We start from the raw sequence: 13,966 nt of genomic DNA on the forward strand, positions 1-13,966 counted from the left end.
GCAATGGCAAACTAGCTTTGAATCATTCTTGCCAGGAAAATCATCTCACATTAGGGTTGCCCTAAGCTGAAAGGCACACACTATTAAATGGGGATCTTCACGGGAAGGAAGCCGTGCCAAAAAATTATCATCTTTTTTCTGTTGACAGAAATTTCGGATGGATCAAACAAATTCTGTCAATGTTGTAACAATGGTATACAAACTGCCTCCCTTTGGTGCCATTACTCTCTAAAGCATTCTCAAATATAGGATTCAAAAGAGTACTTTTCTATGACACTCAAAATTTTAATCTTAAATGCACTTGCTGGTTATGACACACCAGAGAATGCACTGAGCAAAGTTCACCCCACAGTAAACCTCAGTGAACTCTAAGCATTGTTTAAAGTGGATTGCTTGTGTTCAACTCATTCCTAAGAAACCTAAACATGCTTAAATTCACCACTTAATTTAATAATAATAATAATAATAATAATAATAATAATAATAATAATATAAGGTAAAGGTTTTCCCCTGACGTTAAGTCCAGTCGTGACCGACTGGGAGTTGGTGCTCATCTCCATTTCTAAGCCGAAGAGCCGGCATTGTCCGTAGACACCTCCAAGGTCATGTGGCCGGCATGACCGCATGGAGCACTGTTACCTTCCCGCCGGAGCGGTACCTATTGATCTACTCACATTTGCATGTTTTCGAACTGCTAGGTTGGCAGGAGCTGGGGCTAACAGTGGGCGCTCATTCCGCTCCCGGGATTTGAACCTGGGACCTTTCGGTCTGAAAGTTCAGCAGCTCAGCGCTTTAACACACTGCACCACTACCAGGAGCCCAATAATACAAATACAATAATAATAATAATAATAATAATAAAAAATGTCTTATAACCCGCCAGCATCTCCCCAATATGACTTGGGGCGGCTTACATGGGGACAAAGCCCTAAAAAACATCAGTTTGTTAAACAATTAAAATACAATACATATTACAAGATTAAAACATAGCAAGACAATTATTTAAAACATCTTCAAATGAATGCAATTTACTCACAATGATACCAATGAGATCTTTGCACATCCTCTCATCTCTTGATATGCATGTGCCGTCTTCATGTTGAAATATATTGTTCTTACTTTGGATCATTACTTTCTTTTAAAAATGATTGAACCTCCTCTCAAAAGACAGGAGTTTTAGAACAGATTCTAAAACCCATTAGGAAGAATATAATACTATTTTTGGTATTAAGGTTTAGCTTCATCTCTATTTGCAAATATCCCCAGGCATACATACATCAGAAATCATTAAGAAGTAAGTGGTTCATTTCACTTTAATTTCACGTTAGCTTCTGTCATTCATAAAATCTACCAATGACAGCCCATTACTATACTATTTGTACCATAATCCCCCCTTTTTAATGAATATTTTCTGCAAATTGCCAATCCAGTAAACAGAGACAGGAGATTTGATGCTCAAAAATGTCCAAAACAATGCTTGCTCTTTTCTTTCTTTTTAAACCTGTAAGGAATTTCAGCAAAGGAGCTAAGCTATGTGTCTATCCTTTTCACTATAAGAACAGATACACCTCAGTTAGCAAAGCCTCTAACAAAAAAGTGCATTTTAACAGTCTTCTTATACTCATCTAGCCCACCCCTTTCTTTTTTTTGGCTCTCTCTTTTGTTCATTTGTTTTGGCAGCAGCAGCATTGGAAAGATGGTTAACAAAGGCCAAGAAATCCAGACTTTTGATGGTAGTTTGCAGCCATGCCTTTGCAGTAAACAATGCAATAAAGCATGTTCTGGGGAAAAATGGGATTATGTTATATCTGATTCTACTGTAACTTTCTGTGGCTCTCTCCAAGAGACAAGATAAACAGAAGTTTTCTCCAGATCAAGTACGTCTGTTCCCCTCAGCATGTTTTTTTTTTAAAAAAACATAAATATTTGGTTGCAAAATAGAAATCATAAGGAAAGTGGAGACTGGTTAAAAATAAATTCATAGTTGAATGCATTTTGAAAAAGTTTTCAAGTGGTTTCTGCAAAGGTAAAGATGTTTCGTTTACTTATCCAAGCCTTAGGTGGCCTACTTGTTTCATTTTCATGTGTATACTATTATTTTGCAATAAATCTACATTTTTGTGTGTGATGCTGAAACCACATTTTTTCTTGTTACTTCTGCTCTTAGTACCTAATTTTTAGTTCTCAGTATATACTTTATTGACCGCTCCTGTGCCATCCCCAGCCACCTTTGTCCTTCCTATCCCTTCACTTTCTCTTCCTTTTCTCTTATGGGTTCTCTACTACACACCATTTAAAAACTCAATTTGTAATTAATAGGATAAGAGATTATTATTTTAACTACAGTGGAATTCATATTTTTTACTGTAATGTTTCTTACTTTCTCCAGTCTTTTACCATAAGTTTTCTTAAAGAAAATTATTGAACAATGTGTGGTTTCTTTCTAGTATGGCATTGTGAATCTGATGTTAACTTTCCTTTTGAGTTAAGTACACCAGAGTGTTTATGTTTATTAAAATCCAGTGGCTTCAATCAATTGCTAATTCCAACTAGTCTCCACTCATTGACCAAATTACACTATATCTAGGCAGCAATACAATACAACAAGTATTGTGGGCAACTATTACTTTTTATTTCAAGGTCAACATCTCAAAATGTACTTGAGGACCACTTTCTGGAACTCATAAAGGTGTTTTGAGGGTTTCCTTCAGCAAAATGTTCATATTACACAGCCAGCCTTCTATATTGTGGGTTTCATTTTTGGGGATTTGATTATTCACAAATTTGCTTAATATTCTCTTTGTAGAAATCTCTAGACCCTCTCTAGATATAGTCGCACTAGAGCAGTGGTTCAACTTGGGGTCCCCAGATGTTTTTGGTCTACAACTCCCAGAAATCCCAGCCAGTTTACCAGCTGTTAGGATTTCTGGGAGTTGAAGGCTGAAAACATTTGGGGACCCCAGTTTGAGAATCACTGCTCTAGTGTGACTATATGGTCAACTTCTCCCAGACATTGACTAGAAATTTGCTGGAGGACCTAAAGATTCCTAGAAAGATTTTCTCTATTTTCAAATAGTGTTTTAATTTATTTTTTTCCACATTTATAGGGGTTCTGATCTTCTAGTCCCAGGGAATGTAGATGGCTGGCTGTATATTACATTTCTCAATATGTTTAAGCTCTCCATATGCTTCTAACAAAAGTTTGATGGAGCCTCCGGTGGCCTAGGGGATAAAAGCCTCGTGATTTGAAGGTTGGGTTGCTGACCTGAAAGCTGCCAGGTTCGAATCCTACCCGGGGAGAGTGCGGATGAGCTCCCTCTATCAGCTCCAGTTCCATGCAGGGACATGAGAGAAGCCTCCCACAAGGATGGTAAAACATTGAAACATCCGGGCATCCCCTGGGCAACGTCCTTGCAGACGGCCAATTCTCTCATTCCAGAAGCAACTCCGGTCACTCCTGACATGAAAAAAAAACAAACAAAAGTTAGATGGCATTTTCTAAGGCAGTCAAAAAGCATAGCAGTTATACATTTAATCATGTATAATTTGTTGGTAGCACTCACATTCTTCCACTTGAAAATGCTACCTCAGCCTACCTAGTGTTTGCGTTGACAACTAGCACATCCATGGCATAACTGAATGATATCTCTTTGTATGACTTTGCTTTTTTTCCATATCCATTTCTTGGATGACTATCTTTAGTATTCAAATTACTTCCCTCCCTGGGAAAACAGATTTGGTGCTTCAGGACAATATACTAGAAACTACAAAGAACCATTTGCAAGCAATTTCTAGCAATAGATGCCACCCTCCTGTGTGTGTTGTCCTCATTTAAGCATAAAATAAAAACTGAAGTTATCTCCTGATGAAATTTATTAGCCATTTTCATCCCAGGCTTTTAAAAATAAAGCCGTCACAAATCATAATGCACAATGTCTCTAGTGATTTCTATTCCCTAATTACCCTGATATCTTGCTTGATTAGTGCCATGCTTTGCACAGTAATAGTAGTTGGAACACAGCGAGTTTTTATTTACTTCACAACCACTCTGGATGTGATTAGCAGGAGTGCATAAACATACATTAATGTGGCAACTAATCAGGCCCATGGACAGAAACAATATATATTGTATTTTCCTAGGCAGTGTCTACTGGAAAATACTTCCCTTAGCAACAGCCTCTGAGCTATTTTGCTTTGATTTGCTCATAGCATTTTGTAATAATTACCTGTAGATTAACATAGCTGTTACTAATAGATTTTTTTTTTGGTTCCATTGGCTGATAAGGAAGAATGCCCACTTGGGAAGTATATAATCTTTTCTGTCATCTGCATCATTTTTGAAGAGTTTTGAGTTTTTCTCTTGTGTTTACCTCCACAGCCACTGAATCTGATTATTCGAGGATATCCAACAGCTGTCTTTCTGTGTTCTGTTCTAGGCAGCCTGTAGTCTAGCACAAGATCCCTTAATCCTTCCTGACCCAGGAAGTTTCCAAAGGATGTCCTTTAAAACTATGCAACAAGATGGTATTCAATGCATTGTCTCCCTGGATAGCTGGGATCAGGTTAATCCTGTTATCACTGGGGAAAAAATCAATGAATCCACATTAAAGGCTGTCTTTAGCCATTATGAGATCTGATTTGATTCATGGTGTTTCAATCTTTCAGTTCCTTTATTTATTGAAAAATGCATATTTTTATGGTGTACAAGTTCAGTTGTGCATGGTATGCATTTTTCCCGTTTCATTCATTCTTTCATTCCTTTTGTTACTTTCGGGAGCACGACAAGGGAAGCCCCCTCCCCATATGTAAATCAGCTCAATATGAAAGCAAACGGGAGTGGATCCCAGCTCCTTGCCTGCTTTTTGTGAGCACATGGAGCTTGCCTCCTTGCCTTGGACAGTGCGGTGTGTGGTATGCTGGAAGTGTGCACACCTAGAATCATAGAATCATAGAATCGTAGAGTTGGAAGAGACCTCATGGGCCATCCAGTCCAACCCCCCGCCAAGAAGCATTAGGAACATTAGGAAGAACTTCCTCACTGTGAGCTGTTCAGCTGTGGAACTCTCTGCCCCGGACTGTGGTGGTGGCTCCTTCTTTGGAGGCTTTTAAGCAGAGGCTGGATGGCCATCTGTTGGGGGTGCTTTGAATGCGATTTCCTGCTTCTTGGCAGAATGGGGTTGGACTGGATGGCCCATGAGGTCTCTTTTGAAACAATATTTTTCTAAAACGCTAACAAAACTATGGCCATGCCTCTGCTTCCCTCCCTCTCCCGCTCTGATTGGCTTAGCGCAAGGCTTCTGGGAAATGGAGTTTTATCCAGGCCATGTCTGCTGCTTGCTTCGTTTCCACTTACATAAATGGAGAAAATTCAGAGGCTTTGTTCTCCTGCTTTTTGAAAGCTTTTGGGATATAATTTGCCTCAATCAAAGCAGAAATTCACCACTCTTTGCCTATCAAGTTTCATAATTTTTAACCCATCCACTGAATTTTGGGGCATTTTGAAACAACATTTTTTTTAAAAAAATGCTAGCAGAATGATGGCCACGCCTCTCCCTCCCTTTTCCTTCCCCTCTGATTGGCTGAGAGGCATGCCAACATGGCTTCTCCTCTCAGAGGGGCTACAGCTACATCCGAAGAAATCAGAAACAGACAAAAAAAAGTACTTTTTGATTCAAATTCGTAATATTAGGAAGGCAGTGAGCAGATGTTTCAGAAATCACTTCAAAAGTACTTTCGACCCGAATTTTAAACGAATTTAACGGACTAATGAAAAATTGGCTCAACCCTATTAATTATTTCTAGTTTCCAGAGGTTACTAAGAGCCCAATATTGTATTCGTACATTATTACTATGTCACCCCCTTTTTTTTGTTCCTGGGTTATAAATGTCATTTCCTAATTGATTCTGTCATAAAAACATTGGGAAAGTTTAGTAAACTACAGCACATTTTGCTATAATTTTTCGGTGAATAACTCATATGACCTTTTCCCTTTTGCAACAGAGCCCACTGGCTCCCATCCCACTACGCACATCTACCTCTGAAGGGAAGAACCTGCATATGCTGCCATCATGGCAATATGGGAGGCTGTCCCGTGTTTCATAGAGATCAACGGAGGAAGCCAGGTGGTGGATGCTTCCCTCTGTGGGATAAGGTAAGGGGGAATTTGGGCAATGTGGGGCATGGGACAATGGGTTTCCCACGCCCTCTGTCGGGCCCTATGGATTCACCATGATGCATGGCAAATTCATTGTCAATGTGATAAGGTCTTTAGAGTCTCAACCAAATCAATATATTTTTGACTGCCACAAAAACTAAGTTTCTGGAGTATAGGAACTACAGTAAAGCCCCGCTCATTCGAGCACCGCTCATCCAAGAGTCCGGGCTATCCGAGCCAAATTCCTCCCTCTCCCCTCACTCACCCTGCCAGATCTTGGTGCTGCCGGAAACCAGCCGGGTGAGCGAGGGACAGAGGGCGGGCTCCCTGGCTGGCTCCTTCGCCAGGCTGGGTGCCAGTGCTACCGGCCCCGGCGTGGCAAAGGAGCTGGGCTACGGAGGGCGGGGAGTGAAGGAGGAGGGCTGCAAAGGCCCTCCCCATTCACCCGCTCGCTCGCTGGCTCGTTCACCATGCTGGGTGCCAGTGCTGCTGGCCCTGACGTGGCGAAGGAGCCGAGCCAGCGATTGGGTGAACAGGGAGGGCCTTTGCAGCCCTCCCCGTTCCCCCTCTCACTCGCTGGATCCTTCAGCAGGCTTTTCCTTAATCCCTCCTTATTATCCAAGATTTTCTCTTATCCAAGCTTCTGCCGGCCCGTTTAGCTTGGATAAGCGAGACTCTCCTGTACTTTCAAAGTAAGTACCACACAATGAAACATGAAATAACATATTTTTTTCAAATTTTGTTACATAGTGTTATGTGTGTGCGTGTGTGTGTTATATATTATAGCTTTGTTTTACTTCAAGAAATATATGTATATAGATAGCTAAGATATACACACACAGAGAAATGATGATGAAGGGTTTCAGATCCCCAACCGAGACTATGTTTTCTCTGCATGGTGAAAATATTTGCACAAGCAACCTCTCAGGTTGTAGCACTAGTCATGACCCACTCCACCCATAGTTAGAGTAAGGTAACCACTTGAAAATGGAAATGGCAGAATCCACCCTCAGAGTGATGGTAGATACTGTCCTGTTTTCTATGCCACCCCAACACACAATATTTTTAATTAAATTAAAAATGTAAACAATAGAAAACACACAAGAAAAGCAACAATACTTATAAATACTTAAATGTAGATAATATACTCATACAGCAAATTGTTTACTTCTGTTTGTTTTAACATTTACAAGTGAATATCCCAATATTTTATGTTTTCAAATCTGTACATTGTTTTTCCATTTTTCTCTGATATGTATTGATAAAATGGTTTCCATTGTTCTGAAAATGTCCCCAATTATTTCCCACGTCTTGACCCTCCAGTCTTCTACAGTTGGTATCTCTCTCGCTTTCCACTTTCGAGCATATACAATTCTTGCTGCTGTTAACATGTCCTGCAGTATTTTCTCATGGTCCTTTTTTGTCTGTCCAATAGTCACCTTAATGTAAGTTTTGGCTTGAAGTTGCTTCTTGTTTTAAGAATTTCTAGGATTACCCCATGAATTTGCATCCAGATTTTTTGGCCTTTTTTTTGTCCATCATGGTTAAATGCCATCTAAATTTCATTTTATAGAATTTCTCTTTAAGTTTATTTGATAATGTAAATTTTAAGCCTTTCTCCCACATTTCCCCAATTTTTCCAATTCTATACTATAGCCAAAATTCTGTGCATATTTAACCAAACTACATCACCCATGATTCTATAGCATTGAGTTTTTTGTTTTTTTTTCCGTGTCAGGAGCAACCGAAGTTGCTTCTGGAGTGAGAGAATTGGCCATCTGCAAGGACGTTGCCCAGGGGACGCCCGGATGTTTTGATGTTTTACCATCCTTGTGGGAGGCTTCTCTCATGTCCCCGCATGGAGCTGGAGCTGATAGAGGGAGCTCATCCGCACTCTCCCCAGGTGGGATTCGAACCTGGCAACTTTCAGGTCAGCAACCCAACCTTCCAGTCACTTAGTCCACTACGCCATCTGGGGGCTCCTAGCATTGAGTTAAATTGATGTCAAGCTGTATTAATGCTCCACTTGGTGAAATGAGGTCTGGTTCTAGTGTCAACTAAGGGCTTTTTGAATGCTTTTTCTCGATGTATTTATTGCTGTGTTTGGATTTGTTTTTACTGTTGTATTTTTATATTGTTTGGGCATGGTCCCTTTGTAAGCCGCCCCGAGTCCCCTTGGGGAGATGGGGCGGGATATAAGAATAAAGTATTATTTTTGTCTAAGAGGAAGTAAAATGAAATAAACTTAACAAAGTTTACTTAATGCATGGTAGTAGTAAGATATAAATATGTGTATGTAGAATATCTACAACCCATTAAGGTTTAGATATGTGTACCAGATGCATTTCACACTGCACAATTGTGGTGTCATGATTCCACTTGAACAACATGGCAACATTCTAGGGAATGATGGGAGTGATAGTTGAGGATGGGGCCTTTACAACTGTATCTGGAGAATTCTCCTCTGGTGCCTCTGATCAAACTACAAATCTCAGGATTCCACAGGAAGCAGCCTTGACAAGTAAAGAGGAATTATAGTGCTATAATAGTATAGTGGGAAAGGGCCCATGCATATGGGATGTGGCAGAGGGTCGCCCCAGTGGAGCTAGAGGGGTTAAAATTTGGACCACATGCCAAACTGTTGGTTTTATAATAAATTCAAAGTGTTGTTGGTCTTATTCACAGTCTTTCTCCAAAAGGGTTATGATCGTGCTCAGGGAAAGGGGCAGATAGAATGGTGCAGGAGTTACCTCCTTTATCCCCCAAAAGCACACCCATAGATGACTGACATGGGATGTTTGCATGTCTGCAGCAAAATTTTCTAGATAAAGCTTTATTTTGCTGTTACAAGTTCTTCCCAGAAGCTGCTTGAGTAAGTGAATCACTTTCCTGTGAGTGGAAGACAACCAGCTGAAGATGCTCCTTGGATCTCAGCCAGTACCTTTGTTTTAGTATTTCTTCCACTGCTTGACATGCCTGGCAGTGCTATCATGTCATTTGCCATTTTATATTTAGTCTTGCGGGGAAGGGGTGGGAGGGACTCCTTACGTATGGGGAGTGCACGACTTGAATGACTCTGATATAAAAAGAAAACAAAAACGTATAACGCTGAGAAAATAACAGGCAAAATCCTGACAAAATGACAAGACACGCTGAACTTTCTTTGCCTGAACAAATCAGATTGACAAGTTCTTTTTCCTGCCTGATCTTTGGAGCAACAGAACAAACACGCTCTTGCTAATTCGGTTTTTGTAAGACATGTTGTGACTTTTCTGTTACTTTCTCCTCATTAATCAGATTTCCTTTTGGAAGAGGGAATGGTGGATGGCTGCCACCTGTAGGAGCTTCATGTACGCAGAGCCACCTTAGGCTAAATCATTTGTGCTGTCAATATTGTTCTTTACTGTTACAAACCAGGGGTGGAGATCATGTGGCCTTCCAGGTATAACTGGAACACTGTTCTTATCAGCTCTAGTCAACATAGCCAGCGAGTTGGAGTACAATACACTATCTAGAGAGCCACACAATATGTATATCACATATCAAAATCCCACACAGACTAAATTTTAGATCCACCAGCCATACCACTTAGGATAGTTCCAATATTGTCTGAAGATTCACAGTTTCCTGATTTCAAATGAGCATGTGCTGTATAAGAGTCAAAAAAAGGGAAAGAAAGCCAAAATATCAGAAATGTTTGATATTTGGATTAACTTTTTAAAGTTACCAATATAATCATGTACAGGTTGACCTCATGTATGAATCAAAGCAGGTTTGGAGGCCAAAATGATGGATTATCAATCAATCAATCAATCAATCAATCACATTTTATTGATTAGCCCATCGGCCGTATCAAAACATTTAGCACATAGACATACATACGACATACAACCTGCGGTAAATGTTGGATTATGATATGACCCTAGGATAAGTCAAGGGTCATTCTGCAGAAAGGGAGAAATTACTACCTCAGAGGAGCAGGCACCCCTGGCCACCAATACCACCATTTTCCTTGTGCCGTCACGCCTGGGGCTGTAAACTCTTAGTGAAAGAGGCATGGACGTGACATCTTTCCCCAGGGGATTGCTTCTTGCCCTCCTTTAGGGAAACTGGAACTCCCAAGGACCAAAACACTGTTGTTAACTCAAAAACTGGGTTTATTCTTCAGAAAGGGGGTAAAAGAAAATATACATTACAGTCTTTGGTTGTTTAAGTCCATGAAGCTTGTCCAGATCCCTCTTTCTCTGGCTGTGACTGCCGGAGCAAACTCAGCCTCAGTCCAATGACCTATATCTGAAGACAAGAGTCTTCCTCTGTTGCCAAAGGACTGATGTGAAGGCGCTTGAGACTCCTCAACGTTGTTCAGGTTGGCCCTGAACATGAAGTGTGAGTCCCAAGGGTAAGAACCTCAGAATTGGTGCTGAGAGGTAACTTTTGAAGGGCTTTCAGAGCCAAGCCTCTCTTTCACGTCCATCCGATAGAGTGGAATGAAAAGGAGGAAACACAGTCCTACTCCAGGAAGAGGTGGAGCCAAACAGTTTTGCTGAGTGAGCAATATAACAGGTACAAACAACATTGATTGACAGATATAAATAACCAATCCAACTACATTTACAGGGTAAAGGCAAAATCAGGCATGATACAACAATTCAAATCTTGAAACTTATAGTTTGACATATAGATGGCGCCACTCGCGCCGTCACACTCCCGGCCTAGATTTCCGGACTTTCGGAAATCTAAACAAAATGGAGTTAAATACCTTTAACTCTAATAACTTTAGACTGTATGTCTTCTGAAAATAACACAACCATGCCGCTAATAGGCCTGTCAAATAAAGAAACCTTTTCGTTAGAGACGACCTTAACCTGGGCCTTGCCCACTCTATTGTCAGAGCTAGGATATAATTTTGACACAATACCCTTAGCCCATTGGTATCTAGGAGCATCTTTTGTTTAAGGAACACCAAATCCCCAACCTTTACGTTGGCACTTAACAAACCAAAACCCATTGTTTCTTAGGGCAGACTCAGCAATTGACCTTCCTTGGTGTTTGACTTTTGTGTGGAAATGCTGTGTCAACAGCAGAGCTATGTGGCTATGGTGTGGCAAAATAAAAGAATTTTTAACACAGGATCTAATCTTTGCTCTTTTTAGTCTACCTCCAACCCTAAGGAGACCCTCATTGTCCAGGAAGGGGTTCAAGTCCTTTAAACAACTATTTTTGGGCAAGGAAGCTTTTCTTTCTAGACAAGCTATTTCTTCTAAAAAACACTGTCTCAGGATGACTGTTGAGGCTTTTGAAAGATCTTGGGGCTGAATTGCACCACTGTTTTTTGTAGTGATGTAATGTATGAGCCTGGCAATGGCTGCCTGAAGTCTAGTCCATTTTGAAAATCTTTCAAACTTGGCTGGATTTAAACCTTGCCTTGATAAGTCTTGGCCATCGATGGTAGATTTGCAGGACTGAATTTCTGGCAACTCAGTGTCTTTGAGCACGGAAATGCTTTCTGGAAAGGAAGGATTTTGAAGACATTTGGGTCCAGTGATCCAGGATGACTTGGACAACTTTGCGGCTGATGTTCCTCGGGATGTCACATCTGCCGGATTTTCTGAAGTGGATATGTAATGCCACTGCTCTTCTCCCTCCGCACACACGCTGGCTGGTTCAGCGTAGTTGCTTCTGAAGAGGTCTTCCACAAACTGGGTGATCTGGGTCTTTACCTTCGGATCTTTTAGCATCCTTCTTCTTAAGGACAGGAGACGATGAAGGGCAACATCTCTGTTGTTGGGTAGAGATGGTCTTTCCGGCTTGAAAGGTAAAGGTGCTATCCAATTACCTTCAGGGTCTTGAGTGACTTGGTTGTTCATCATCTCAAGAAACTTCTGATCATTTTTAGAGAAGGCTGTTTGCTCATCTCTCTCTGTGACTTCGATGGAAGAGTAATCGGGCATTACTCCCTGGCAGCAAACTGAGATGTGGCTGGCACATCCTTGCATTAGTGAAGGCCTTTTAGTGACAGGCTGGAACATCTTGTTCAGGCAGACTGGGCCTAACACCGTCCATCCTAAAGGCAACTGCTGGGCCATGGGTGATCCCTTAGGACCTTCAATCTGGTTGCTAACACGGAACAGTGTGGGACAATCTGCACCAATAAGCATGACGATGTCTGTTTCCAAGTCCAAAGCTGGTATTAGATCTTGAATACCTTTGAGATGAGGATGGGCTTGTACCACCTCCTTCGTGGCTATCTGTTCTTTGTTCCTGGGAATCAGGCTGCATTCTATAAGGTCAGGAAGATCGTACCTGGCCTTTTGTCCGACAGGCAAGATTTTGAACTTTGTTGCAACTCTGCCATTCATCTTATTCTTTCCAGAACAAGTGGATATGGTGTAATCTACTGTCTCGGTATGAAGGTCGAACATGTTGAAGAACTCTGGGGTTGCAAGAGATGCGTCACTTTGGGCATCCAAAGCGACGTAGACCCTTTTCTTATTCCACGGCTGCTTGTCTGGATACACCTCTGCCAGGCAGATTGGGTGGCAAATCCTGGGCTTGTGGCTATTTTGACAAAGCTTGGTGCAGGCAACCGCAGGAGCCTTGAGGGCTACCTGAGGTTCTGTAGGCTTTTGGTCTTCTTTGGTTTCTTCTTTGGCAGGAGAATTTGACTTTGCTTTGAATTGAGGGGAATCGAAGTTGTGCATTGCAGAACAATGCTTGATGCTGTTGCAGTGTTGGCATTTAACCTTTTCTTTGCAGTCCTTGGAGAAGTGAATAGTGGCGCCGCAGCATCTAAAGCACACCTTGGCCTTTTGAACTATTTGGAGTCGTTCTTCGTAAGGCTTCTTTGCGAACTCTCTGCATTCAGCTAGGCTGTGTGGCCTTTGATGAATGGGACAGGATATGGTGTTGTTGCTGACTGGTTGAGCAGAAGTTGCAGGAGTTGCGTCTGTCATCTTGACACTCAGGTTCCTTCTAAGATCTTTGCCCTGGGCTTTGTCTTCTTTGGAGGTCTTTTCAGGCTTTAGGCCTTGGTACAAAGCGGGAAGACCTGTCTGAGGGTCATTCCTCTCACGGGCTGCTCTAGTGACGAAATCCACCAAAAAAGTGAAGGGCGGGTATACATTTGCATTCTCCTCTTTGTACTTGAACACCTGTTTCCCCCAAGCTTCTCGAAGAGGAAAAGGAAGTTTGCAGAGAATGGCACTCTGTGACGTGTGCTGGTCCAGACATGCTAAACCTGGCAGCTCTGGATTTCCTTTGGCTGAAGCTAGCTCTAGTAAAAGATCACTAAAGTCCCAAAGCTGTTTGCAATCTTTCATCTTCAGTGATGGGAACCTGTTGAGTCGATCCATGAGGAACGCTTCTATCTCAGTGCTCGCACCGAAGCGCTGGTCCAAGCGAGACCACGCTGTGGACAAAGCTCTTTGGGGGTCTGCTACATGAGCAGCATAAAGTCTTTTTACTTGCTCGGCTGAGCTGGGTCCAAGCCACGCCATAAGAAGGGACAGTTCTTCATCCGCTTCTAGCTTGAAATCTCGAATGGCCCTCATGAAGGTGATTTTCCACAGAAGGTAGTCATCCGGTCGGTCAGTGAATTTCTGGACGCCTTTGTCTCTGATGTCTCTTCTTGGATTTCTCAAGAGGGAACCCAATTGAGACTCCAGTGTGTAAGGGTACATCTGAGGAGTGTGATGTGGCCCGACGAAGTCAATGTTCTTCGGTTGAACACATCTTGTCATGATGGTAGGCGATGCTGGGTTCAGCAGATTGCTGGCAGGCAGCACCTCTGAAGCCTTCATCTTCAGCGATGG

General features: G+C 41.8%; 1 protein-coding gene across 1 annotated transcript in view; it reads left to right on the forward strand.

Annotated features, from left to right (window-relative positions):
* The window catches only part of LOC134294081 (uncharacterized), a 183,698-nt gene that overhangs the window by 43,911 nt on the left and 125,821 nt on the right, over positions 1-13,966 (forward strand). The window contains exon 2 of the mRNA XM_062963951.1: positions 6,002-6,152. The gene's annotated coding sequence lies outside the window, so the exon portion shown is untranslated. The remainder of the gene's footprint in view (positions 1-6,001; positions 6,153-13,966) is intronic.

This window comes from Anolis carolinensis, chromosome 1 (assembly GCF_035594765.1).
Source record: "Anolis carolinensis isolate JA03-04 chromosome 1, rAnoCar3.1.pri, whole genome shotgun sequence".
Taxonomy (NCBI): Eukaryota; Metazoa; Chordata; class Lepidosauria; order Squamata; family Dactyloidae; genus Anolis; species Anolis carolinensis.